The sequence below is a fragment of the Anolis carolinensis genome, chromosome 2 (genome assembly GCF_035594765.1).
Source record: "Anolis carolinensis isolate JA03-04 chromosome 2, rAnoCar3.1.pri, whole genome shotgun sequence".
In the NCBI taxonomy this organism is placed as follows: domain Eukaryota; kingdom Metazoa; phylum Chordata; class Lepidosauria; order Squamata; family Dactyloidae; genus Anolis; species Anolis carolinensis.
This window is the reverse complement of record NC_085842.1, coordinates 35,605,403-35,616,464: the sequence shown is the minus strand read 5'-3', so window position 1 is coordinate 35,616,464 and position 11,062 is coordinate 35,605,403. Positions and strand designations below refer to the sequence as shown.

Genomic DNA, 11,062 nt, shown 5'->3' with positions numbered 1-11,062 from the left:
GGGCACCCTGTGCAGATATGCAAAACATGCCGGCAACAGATCGGAGATATCTACGGATAAAAGGCTCATAGGCATGGAAAAATGGAGCACCTCCCATGGCTGGAAGTTGAGCATCACCTCCAGACACTGGAGATGAAATAGGGGGAAGACTATTACCTCTGTCTGTGTATTCTGTGTTGTTGTGTAAACAGCATTGAATGTTTGCTTCATGTGTTTTTTAATTCGCTCTAAGTCCCTCCGGGGAGATAGAGTAGAATATAAATAAAGTATATTACTATTATTACTGACACAAAGACATAGTATGGCACAGCAAACAAGATAAATATGTTGGATTTCGTATCACAAAATCACAAGTCGAACACTTCCCAAGCATTTAGGACCGTGTGATGTATTTTTGGATGATGCGTTCCTATTATTATTTGAAACACAACAAGATGAGTCCACAGCAGACACTCTGCTGGCTGTTGTATTGGATCACACGTCGGACACTTCCCAAGTGTCTAGGACTGTGAGATGTATCGGCAAATAATATGGGCAGATCCCAGTAAGGTGGCCTTCTGCAGCTGGCAGCTGGTAATTTTGTTAGAGCCAATTGTGTTTAAGTGCAGGCCAAGGTCTTTAGGCACTGCACCCAGTGTGCCGATCACCACTGGGACCACCTTGACTGGCTTGTGCCAGTATTTGCAATTCAATCTTTAAATCCTCATATTGGGGCCGGGCTGTGGCGCAGGCTGGTGAGCAGCTGCTGCAATAAATCACTCTGACCATGAGGTCATGAGTTCGAGGCCAGCCCATGGCGGGGTGAGCACCCATCAATTAAAAATAAAATATAGCCCCTGCTCATTGCTGACCTAGCAACCCGAAAGATAGTTGCATCTATCAAGTAGGAAATAAGGTACCTGTTCTGCCTCCATGCTTAATTAAATGAACTGGAAGGACTCATAGCACGAAGGACAGATTGGAGACTGTAGTTGTGAAACAAAATATTTTATTAATAGACAAAATTGATCTCTTTTCCTCTTGATGCCACTATGAAGTCTCTTGTGAGGAAAGAAATCTTTGAGTCTATGCAGTTCTGGATAGATATTGCCACAGAGTATAAAGTCTTGTTATGACTGGATTCTTTGTATCTTTGAGATGATTTCAATGCAGTGTTGTTGACATGGCTTTCTCTATTGCTGTAGTCTATGGCTTTTTAATCTAATTTGAATACAGTTCCAACGTGACGTGAATTTCTGTGATCCTTTTACTTCCTACACTTCCTTCCAGTGCTTCACCAACTGACAAATTCTAACTGACAAAAAATAACTGCCATTTCAGGCTGGCAGGGGCCAAGGCTAAGCTCCGCCCCTTTGGAACCTTAAAGAGACAGGGCAGCAGGTAATGTTTTGCCTGCTCGTGGCATGACACTCCCCACCTAAAACTTATCAATAAGTTTTACCCCCTTATTAATAACAAATAACTAATACAAACTATCAACTAATCTAAAACAAACTATAACTGTTCTAACTCGTAGATTCATCATCCCTTGGACTTTCTCTGGTGTTTCATCCTTCAGCTCTCCTACAATCTCTGCAGATTGATCTGGATGAAATGGCGGGATGAAGTATGTGGTTGGCCTTTCAAAGTCCCACACTTCGATGTCCTTGTGATCCTCCTTCATGTGGACTAAATCCTCTTCGGTCAAAGCTTACCTTTAATTCTGGAACATGGAAGGCAAACCTGTTCTCTGCGATGATGCAACACCCGTTCAGGCTCCCCTGGACTGGTACAAGCTCTTGTCCCAACTCCAATACTTTCGCTCTCTGCTGGGCACTCCTCCGAAAGCTCCGATGATCCTGGCACTGCTGCTTCATTCCATTTAACTGTTGCTGCAGTTTGGTTACAACTGCTGCTATCTCCTTTAGCTTCTCCTCAGAATATGAAGGCTTTATTTGAAGATTAGCAACCTGCTGTTCTTTGACCAATAGCCTTTTATTAGATAACTGTTTCTGCTCTTTTAGCTGACCATGAGCTTCTTCAAGTTGATACTTTGTCTCCGGAAGTTTTTGAAGTTCTTGCTCATATACAGCAACTTCTCGGGGTTCTTTGGCAAGCTCAGCTCTTAATCGATTGGTGGTAGCCTGTGAGGTCATATATTCTGCTTGCAAATGATTACACATATCTGAGACATCAGAGTGGAAGTTTGTATGACTCACTATCATTTGTGATAATGCAGGATCACTTCCAGTGTTCTTGTGGCCATCTATATTATGCTCACTGTCCTTTTGAAGTTGTACTTGGCTATAATTTAGACAATTAATACTCTCTTTGTGATCAGCCATCCATTCTTCTTTGGTAACCTTTGCTGGTAGGGCGAAAATGTCAACACCAACATTGGTGGGTGGTTGCACTATTGGAGATATCATTGCAGCATCTATAGCTTGCTGTACAGACTCTTGAGCTTCCAGATGGTCAAAAGGTATATCTGATTCTACCCTCTGAGTTGAGGAATTGGTTTGAAATGCAGTCTGCGATGTGGACATATCTTCATTTTCATCTTTTATGACAGACTTTGAAGCACTAGGCTGCTCTGAACTTCTATTATCAGTATGATTGTTTTCTTCATATTCGATAATATATGACTTGCCTGCTGGTTCTGGGGCGCTAACACTGTTTGCATGTGAGAGGAAACCTACAAGAAGTTCCTTCTGTTGATTATTTTCTTTGGACAAAACTATTAGATTATCATGAACTGTAGTCCTAAATACTGAAGATTCTGAACTCTCGGTGTTTTGGAAACGTATTTGGATGTGATTCGGACAATCTAACATCTGTATAGGATGTCCATTTGGCATGAAGCCTGTGCAAAAGGTTCGAGCATGAGAAGGCAACCTTTTGCGGTTTAAACATACTGGACCTAGGATAGTCCAGCCTATCTCTAGTTCTTGAGCTATTGGTGCTCCTGGTCGACCTTTTATTTGCTTTTTAACTGAAAACAAGTCTGGACAGTCTATACCAATAAGCAAAAGAATCTTTGCGCCAGGATCGAATCTTGGTAACTTATGTGCCATGGATCTTAGGTGTGCATGACTCATAGCTATTTCTCTTGTAGGGATTTGTCTTTCATCTTTAGGTATATTTTGGCATTCTATGAACGTTGGTAACCTAAATTGTTTCATGCCATCAATAGTCCGGAGGATGAATCCAGATGCTACTCTCCCCACCATGACCTGATCTCCACCACAAGTAGTCATAACGTATTCTACCTCTTTTGATTGAATTTGAAAGATGTTAAAGAATTCAGGTGTTGCTAGGGAGGTGTCACTTTGAGAATCTAAGGCAACGTACATGCGTTTAACTTGATCTGGAGAGTTTTCAGGGTAGACATCTACCAAGCAAATAGGATGACATGTTCGTTCTTTTCCTGCTTCTCCACACAAAGCTGTGCAAGTTGATGTTGCTATCTTAATCTCCTTAGGTTGTGGTGTTTCCACAAGAATACATTCTGACTTTTCAGAGTTCTTTCCTTTCTGATGAGGTGTTGTTTCGCGGTGTAGTGCAGAGCAATGTTTTTCACTAAAGCATTCTTGACATTTCACTTTTCTCCTGCACTCCTTGGCTATGTGGTTTCTGAAAGTACCACATTTAAAACAAAGTCTTTGATCTCTGGCAAAGGTTAAACGCTCTTCATAAGGTTTGCTCCTGAATTCTTTGCAGTTATTCAGATCATGTGCTATTTGGTGTACTGGACATATTACTCCTGCTGATGTCTTTGTGTGATGTTCAACTGATTTGACCTTGGTTTCAGTTTTTCTAACTGTGACTTGTGGTTTGCTTTTGGTTTCTATGAAATGTTTCTTATCCTTTTTATTACTTTGATATAAAAGAGGGAACCCCGTTTGCAAATCATTCTTCTCTCTAGCTGATCTTAAGAGAAACTTCACTAAATGTGTAAATGGTGGGTATTTCCGTTGATGAGTTTCTTTATAAGAGAAAACTTCCCGGCCCCATACCTCCTTCAGTGAGAAAGGCAGTTTATCAATAATCTCTTGTTGTGTTAAATATTGATCTAAACATGCAAGCCCTGGTAAATCTGGATTTCCCTTAGCTGCCTCCAATTCTTCAAGCAAATCTGCATAATCCCATAATTTCTCATATTCCCCTTTTGTAAATGCAGGAAACGATTTAAGCTTTTGCAGAAGCAACGTTTCTATCTGTGCAGATGATCCATAACGTTCTTTGAGACGGTCCCACACTCGATTTAAGGCTGCATGTGGGTTATTTATGTTTGCTGCATAAATTCTCTTCACCTGTATGGAAGAAGCAGGTCCCAACCAAGCGATCAATAAATTTAACTCTTCCTCTACAGGCAATTTTAGTTGCTTGAGAGCTGACTGAAATGTATTCTTCCACAACATATAATCCTCTGGCTTATCAGAGAATTTCTGAATGCCTCTGTCTGCTAAGTCCCTTCTTGGGTTTCTGTAGGAGGTGTAATTTAAAATATCAAGTGGGACTGAGGACTGTTGCAAAGTTGTTTCAGAGTTAGTTTGGATCTGGGGGTTTTCTGGAACCCAACTAGCTGCTTTGGGATTGAGACTGAATGCAGTTGTTGGCATTGTGTAGTTTGACTGTATTGAATCCTGTGTGTCTACTGGAAAACTGTGCTCTAACTTGGTTTGAGATATATCATGCAATGGAACTGCTGCTTGACTTGCTACTTCTGCATACGGCAAATAATGTTCTTTGGGTGCAGAAACCTCTATAATTTCTGGTTGTGATACAAAAGAATTATTTGCTACTGCACTTTCTCTTGTTAGCACAGGAGGGGCTGCAATATTGATAATTTGGGTATTTAAATAAGAATCCACTTTTGTGACAGGATCTTCTGTTGTAACATCTGGAGGGAATGTATTTCCTAAGAGACCTTGCTCTAGGACTGAGGCCTTTACTTGTAACACCTCAGCCTTTGCAACCTGTGCTAACGTTGCTAGAGCAGCTTCTGTTTTAACTTGACGGGCCTTATTTTCTGCATCCATACCTGCTTGCTTGGCAGCGGCTGCTGCCTGCTCGGCGGCAGCTGCGGCATCCAGTTCTGCCTTCTCTGCAACAATTTGCTGTCTTTTCTTAAGAAACTCTATTTGTTTTACTGCGGCAGCTGCCTCGGCCCTAGCCTTTATGACCAGACTAAGGGATTGGCCAGAAGAACCACTATGAACAGAAGTCCCTCTTGTTCTTTCTGTTCTATGGGATGTGTGAGATGATCTTGATTTGCCTGCTAATGTACACACAGACCTGTTTGACTTTGTATCTGTGTCTTTACTAAACATGTGTTGCACTTGTTCTTCATCAACAGTTTCCATAAGGGAGGCAGGATCTTCTTCTGCCTGACCTTCTGATATTTTGTTAGATAAATCATTCATGATAGTATCAAATTCTAGTTCCCTTCTCTCTCTCTCTGACAACATTTCTTCCTTATTTATTAAAGATTCTGAAGTTTTCATATGCTCAAGCAAAGAGATTATATTATCTGAATATGTTATCCATTCACAGTATTGATGTTGTAATCTTTCCTTACAATCTAATATTTCTTTCTGCTGCCTGAAGCGATGGCTTGCTTGACTCATATCTAAAATTCTCTGCCATGACTTCTGATATTTAGGTTTCAAGGAATCTAGTTTATCTTGCCAGAAGGACAACATTTTTGAGGTAGGTTTAGATATCCTGCTCTTTTGTGAGGAAGAAGCAGACATCTTTAAGTCTTCTGAAGTTTGTGTCACTTTATATTAGACTGAATTGCTTTTGGACAGAAAGGACTGAATAGCCTATTCTCCGTTACTTTGGAATGTAGGTCTTTATTCTCCTGTTGCTGTCCGTTACTAATAGTCCCTTAAATAAAGTGATCACTAACTTTTAAGATTCTCAGTCCTTTTACTGAGACTTAAAGCTTTTTAGACTTAAAAATAACTATTGTGGTCCTGAAAGCCACATTTTCCTCCGAAAGGGCTTCCCTCAGGTTCCTTCAAAATGGCGCTGCCCTCTATGACTGCACTCTCTCTACAGTCAAAATGGCTGCTTAACTCCTTCTTCTTCTGAGGTAGTTTTCACTTCTCCTCAGGAAGGTCAAAAGAAAGAAATCAACTGCTACTTGGGAAGCTTAAAGAAAATACACTTTTACTGGGGAAGCTCAAAGGAAAATAAATTCACTTTTATTCAGGAAGCTTGAAGGAAAGAAATTCACTTTTACTTGGGAAGGTCAAAGGAAAGAAATTCACTTTTACTTGGGAAGGTCAAAGGAAAGAAATTCACTTTGAGAAATTCACTTTTACTGGGGAAGCTCAAAGGAGAGAAATTCACTGTTCTGCCTCCATGCTTAATTAAATGAACTGGAAGGACTCATAGCACGAAGGACAGATTGGAGACTGTAGTTGTGAAACAAAATATTTTATTAATAGACAAAATTGATCTCTTTTCCTCTTGATGCCACTATGAAGTCTCTTGTGAGGAAAGAAATCTTTGAGTCTATGCAGTTCTGGATAGATATTGCCACAGAGTATAAAGTCTTGTTATGACTGGATTCTTTGTATCTTTGAGATGATTTCAATGCAGTGTTGTTGACATGGCTTTCTCTATTGCTGTAGTCTATGGCTTTTTAATCTAATTTGAATACAGTTCCAACGTGACGTGAATTTCTGTGATCCTTTTACTTCCTACACTTCCTTCCAGTGCTTCACCAACTGACAAATTCTAACTGACAAAAAATAACTGCCATTTCAGGCTGGCAGGGGCCAAGGCTAAGCTCCGCCCCTTTGGAACCTTAAAGAGACAGGGCAGCAGGTAATGTTTTGCCTGCTCGTGGCATGACAGTACCACTTATAAAAAGTGGGGAGGCAAGTTAACTAATTCACAACGTTGGAATGAGGAAGTGAGGAAGTGCTATCAGAGTGGATGATGAAGCAGCTGCTCCCCCCTGTGGCCAGAATTGAACATCCCCTCAGGAGAAAGTTAAATTGCCTCTGCTTCTGTCTGTCTGTCTGTCTCTGTTCAATGTGTTTATGGGCATTGAATGTTTGCCCTGTATGTGCATAATGTGATCTGCCTTGAGTCCCCTTCAGGGTGAGAAGGGCGGAATATAAATACTGTAAATAAATAAATAAATATCGTGTCAGCTTTTGTTTCTCTTCAATCCTACTGTCACCTGAGATTGCAACGTCGACAATCCTTTTTTTTTAATTTCTTCATACAGATAACAAAACTATACACTGCAAACCTTTGCCATCTAAAAGATAACACAAAAACTGATTACAAACTTTATGCCTGGGATACAGGTTCCAATTGTGATTCCCTTTACCATATATCTTAATTAATTGCCCCTTTAAACCCCCCATCCCACCCACCCTTACCACCCTCTTCCAACCCCCCCTCCCACCCCCATCGGGGTTACTTGAATCAATACATTGATTTAATTGTCTGGAAGGCCTGATTGAAAGTTCTGTACCTATCTTTTCCTTCCGTTTTGTCGAATAAACAAGACCATTTCCTATGCCAATCTTGTCTTGACTGAGCATTCAAATATTTATTTTTCTTTTCATGGATGAAATCATTAATTAAATATTCAGAGAGATACGACCACCAGGTTTTCAGGACAATCCATACTTTGTTTTTGAACACGATTGTGAGGTCAGGTGTATTGTGCTCCAAAACTCTGTCTGTCTGAATTCGGAAGTCCCAGAGTAGCTTGACATGTTCATTCTCTGTAACTTTTTCTGGCTTGTGATCCCACCAGTTCTTTGCTGCAGGCAAATGGTATTTATGGACAAGTTCCAATGAATCATCTGAGCAACGGTGTTATACCTCTGCTTGTAGTCTGTCTGTGTGATCTTCTTGCAGCAGCTGAAGATGTGATCTATTGTTTCATCGGCTTCCCTGCAGAGTCTACATTTGGGATCTGTCGTCAACTTTTCAATTTTGGCTTTGATGGCATTGGTTCTAATGGCTTGTTCTTGGGCTGCCAGAATCAGGCCCTCCATCTCCTTTTTCAAAGTTCCATTTGTGAGCCATAGCCATGTTTTTTCTTTGTCAGTTGTTGTTGTTGTTGTTACTATTATTATTATTATTATTATTATTATTCATAAGGGCCATCCAGCCCAACTCCCTTTTGCTATGCAGGACACACAATCAAAGCACTCCTGGCAGAGGGCCATCCAGCCAATGTTAAAAACCTCCAGAGAAGGAGACTCCATCACCCTCTGAGGCAGCATAGTCTAGCATGGAACAGCTCTTATTGTCAGGAAGTTCTCTTTTCTTTCAACTTGAATCTATTGCTTTGTGTCCTAGCCCCTGGAGCAGCATAAAACAAGCTGGATTTCTTCTCCATTGTGATATCCTTTCATTTGTTTAAACATGGCCACCATGTGCCCTCTTAACCTTTTCTTCTCCAGGCTAAACACACCCAGCTCCCTAATCTGCTATCCAAAGACTACTTGCATGAAGTATACCGGAGTCTATACCAAACAAATCTACTGGAATAAAGAGTAATCTGAATACAATTGATATTCCCAGACTGAATCCAACCGTTGAATAGAATTTACATAAGAATTAATTGATTAAATTCCCATTCATTGAATTGGATTATACCAGTTGGCATTAGCTCCAGTTGGGATTAAGACAACTCATGCAAACATCAGGGTTCTTAAGAAATTCAAATAGACCTCCTGTGCTAATAATAGATAGACAATGAATGAGAACTCAAAAGTGGCATTGATGATCCAGGTTTCATGTTGTTTAATCATGAAACTAACATCCAAGAGGTAACTGTAAATAGGAGTGGCCCATATAAATAGGAAAACCAGGTGCCAGAAGTTACCTTAGGAGATCAAGGCTGGATATGATGCAGCAGAATTTACTGGATGCAGAAAGAAGTTGCTTCTGAAGATGTCTTCTGTACAAAGTGATGGGATGCAAGAAAATCCTGGCACTAGTTTTGAACACTCAAATGACAACAAAAGTAGAGTAGCCAAGACCCGAAATTAACTATTGGCATCTGGAGTTCAAAACATGATCTGTGATGCAAACCTTTAGACTTTGTTATATACGATAGAAATGAACAGATTAATTATAAGGTTAGATATCCGATATTAGCATAAAGTATTTTAGGGCCTTAAAGAGATGCATGTCTGTAATATTAAGAATCACATATAAAGGCTCAGATTGAGACACAAAAGCAGAGAATGCAAAAGGTCCTGTGTAGCAAAATGCTTAAATTATAATGTAAATTTTAAATATGTTTGTTAATGTTGGAACATGACCTACCTTGCAAGCGGCCATTTTGTGGTTCTTAGAAGGTAGCAGCAGGAGAGGAGCCAATTTGCATAAAGGCGACCTGATTGGCCATATGCAAATGAGCGAGTGCCAGGATTTTAAAAAGGAGTTAGCCAAGGATGACAGTTGAAAGAAAAAAAAACTGAACATTCTATGGGAGAAAAAGTCAGTTAGGAAGAGATGGAGCTAACTGCAAGGTCATGGTAGTTTAGTTGTCGGTGAATAAGAGTCAGGGACTACGTTAATAAAGAGTATTTGAAGAAATAGTCAAAAGAATAAGTGCCACATAGTCAAGAGTCTGCCTCTATGTAATAATAAGCAAGTCTTTCTGTGTGTGAAGAAAAGATTGAAGGAAAGATGTAATCAGAGAATGTTACTCAACCAAGAAACTGTAGGGGCAAAGATGTAAAAATACTCCTCTTAATCCAAAGTCAAAAGCAGGAGGCCCCTTTTCTGTGGAGAGGGCGAGGAAAAACACCACAAAAAGTTGGATCTTCAAACTGCAAAAGAACTATTTATTGCGTGGCCATAGCAATACGACAAATACGTGCATTCATGCAATCAAAGGATTTGTCCAATTTTCAAAATGGTTGCAAGGGTTTTTATCACTTCCACAGAAAATAGCAAGCATATCCTTATTGGCTTACAAAGATTATTTACCCCATTCGTCTAATATTGGGTACGTCACAAGCATCTTAACCATCATGCAATTCCATTGGTTTTCTATGCTGTAACAACATGTGACTCTTTAGACAATGGTGCTTTCATGTTATTGACCCTGACTTGTTGCAAGTATAGGTTCAAAACTGTATGAGAATCCTAGGGAGTAGTGGGTAACCAGTTCTGACTTGATGTATTGTTATTATTGAAAGTAACTTCTTTTTCTCTGGAACAACTCTTTTTCCAAACATCAGCATTTTTTCTCAAGCGCAGGCCTTTCTCAAACATAGGCCTTTTGCAAGTTAGGTCAATCAAAACATATGGGACTTGTAGTCATTACTGTTTCTCCACACACTTAATACAATTTAAAGAGTCACAGAAGGTCCCTGCAGGCTTCGTTTAAGAACAAGTGTGCGTTCCATCCAGCCCTAAACTACATTTCCCAGAATTCTGCTTACATCAGAAAGCACCAGTCAGGAAAGGGAAGAGAGTTCCAATGAATGGCTGAATCTGCAAAGAGGAGGACTGACTGATACTTCTAGTAAGTAATAATAATAATTTTATTATGGGCTGGAAAGAAATCCCTAAATCAGTGGTTCCCAACCAGCAGTGGACCACACAAATGAAAATCCAGTCCACAAACCACCTTCCTCCTTATTTATTTTATTTTATTTTATTTTGTTTCCACTCCTTTCCGCAATTTTCTGAATCAGCACCCCAAATAACCAAACCAAATCTAAAGTTGACCAAAAACTGATTCATAGCCCTTTTGGTACTAATGTTGGAGAGTGGTCCCTGGTCAAAGAGGTCAAAAAAGGTTGGGAACCACTGCCCTAAATGGATGACCCTTGGAGGTCCCTTCCAACTCAATAGGAGAAGCATATTAGTCAATTTAGAGGCCACCTGTTAAGAGAGTTTTGATGGTCCCCTTCTGCCTGGAAGAAAATGGTAGGACTAGATGGCCCTTGGGGGTCCCTTCCAACTCTAAGATTCTATGAACATGTAGAATTGGTTAATATTGGTTTCTATTGGTTCATATGAGAGACAGTCAGTGAGATAGCTGTTGTGGCTTAAAAACGTTTTTGTCAAAACTTTTAAA

At 40.0% G+C, this 11,062-nt stretch overlaps 1 long non-coding RNA gene across 2 annotated transcripts in view; it reads left to right on the top strand.

Moving 5' to 3' along the window:
• Positions 1 to 9,308: 9,308 nt before the first annotated feature.
• The window catches only part of LOC134295971 (uncharacterized), a 49,927-nt gene continuing 48,173 nt past the window's right edge, over positions 9,309 to 11,062 (top strand). For both annotated transcript variants that reach the window (XR_010002505.1, XR_010002504.1), the window contains exon 1: positions 9,309 to 10,504. This is a non-coding gene — a long non-coding RNA (uncharacterized LOC134295971). The remainder of the gene's footprint in view (positions 10,505 to 11,062) is intronic.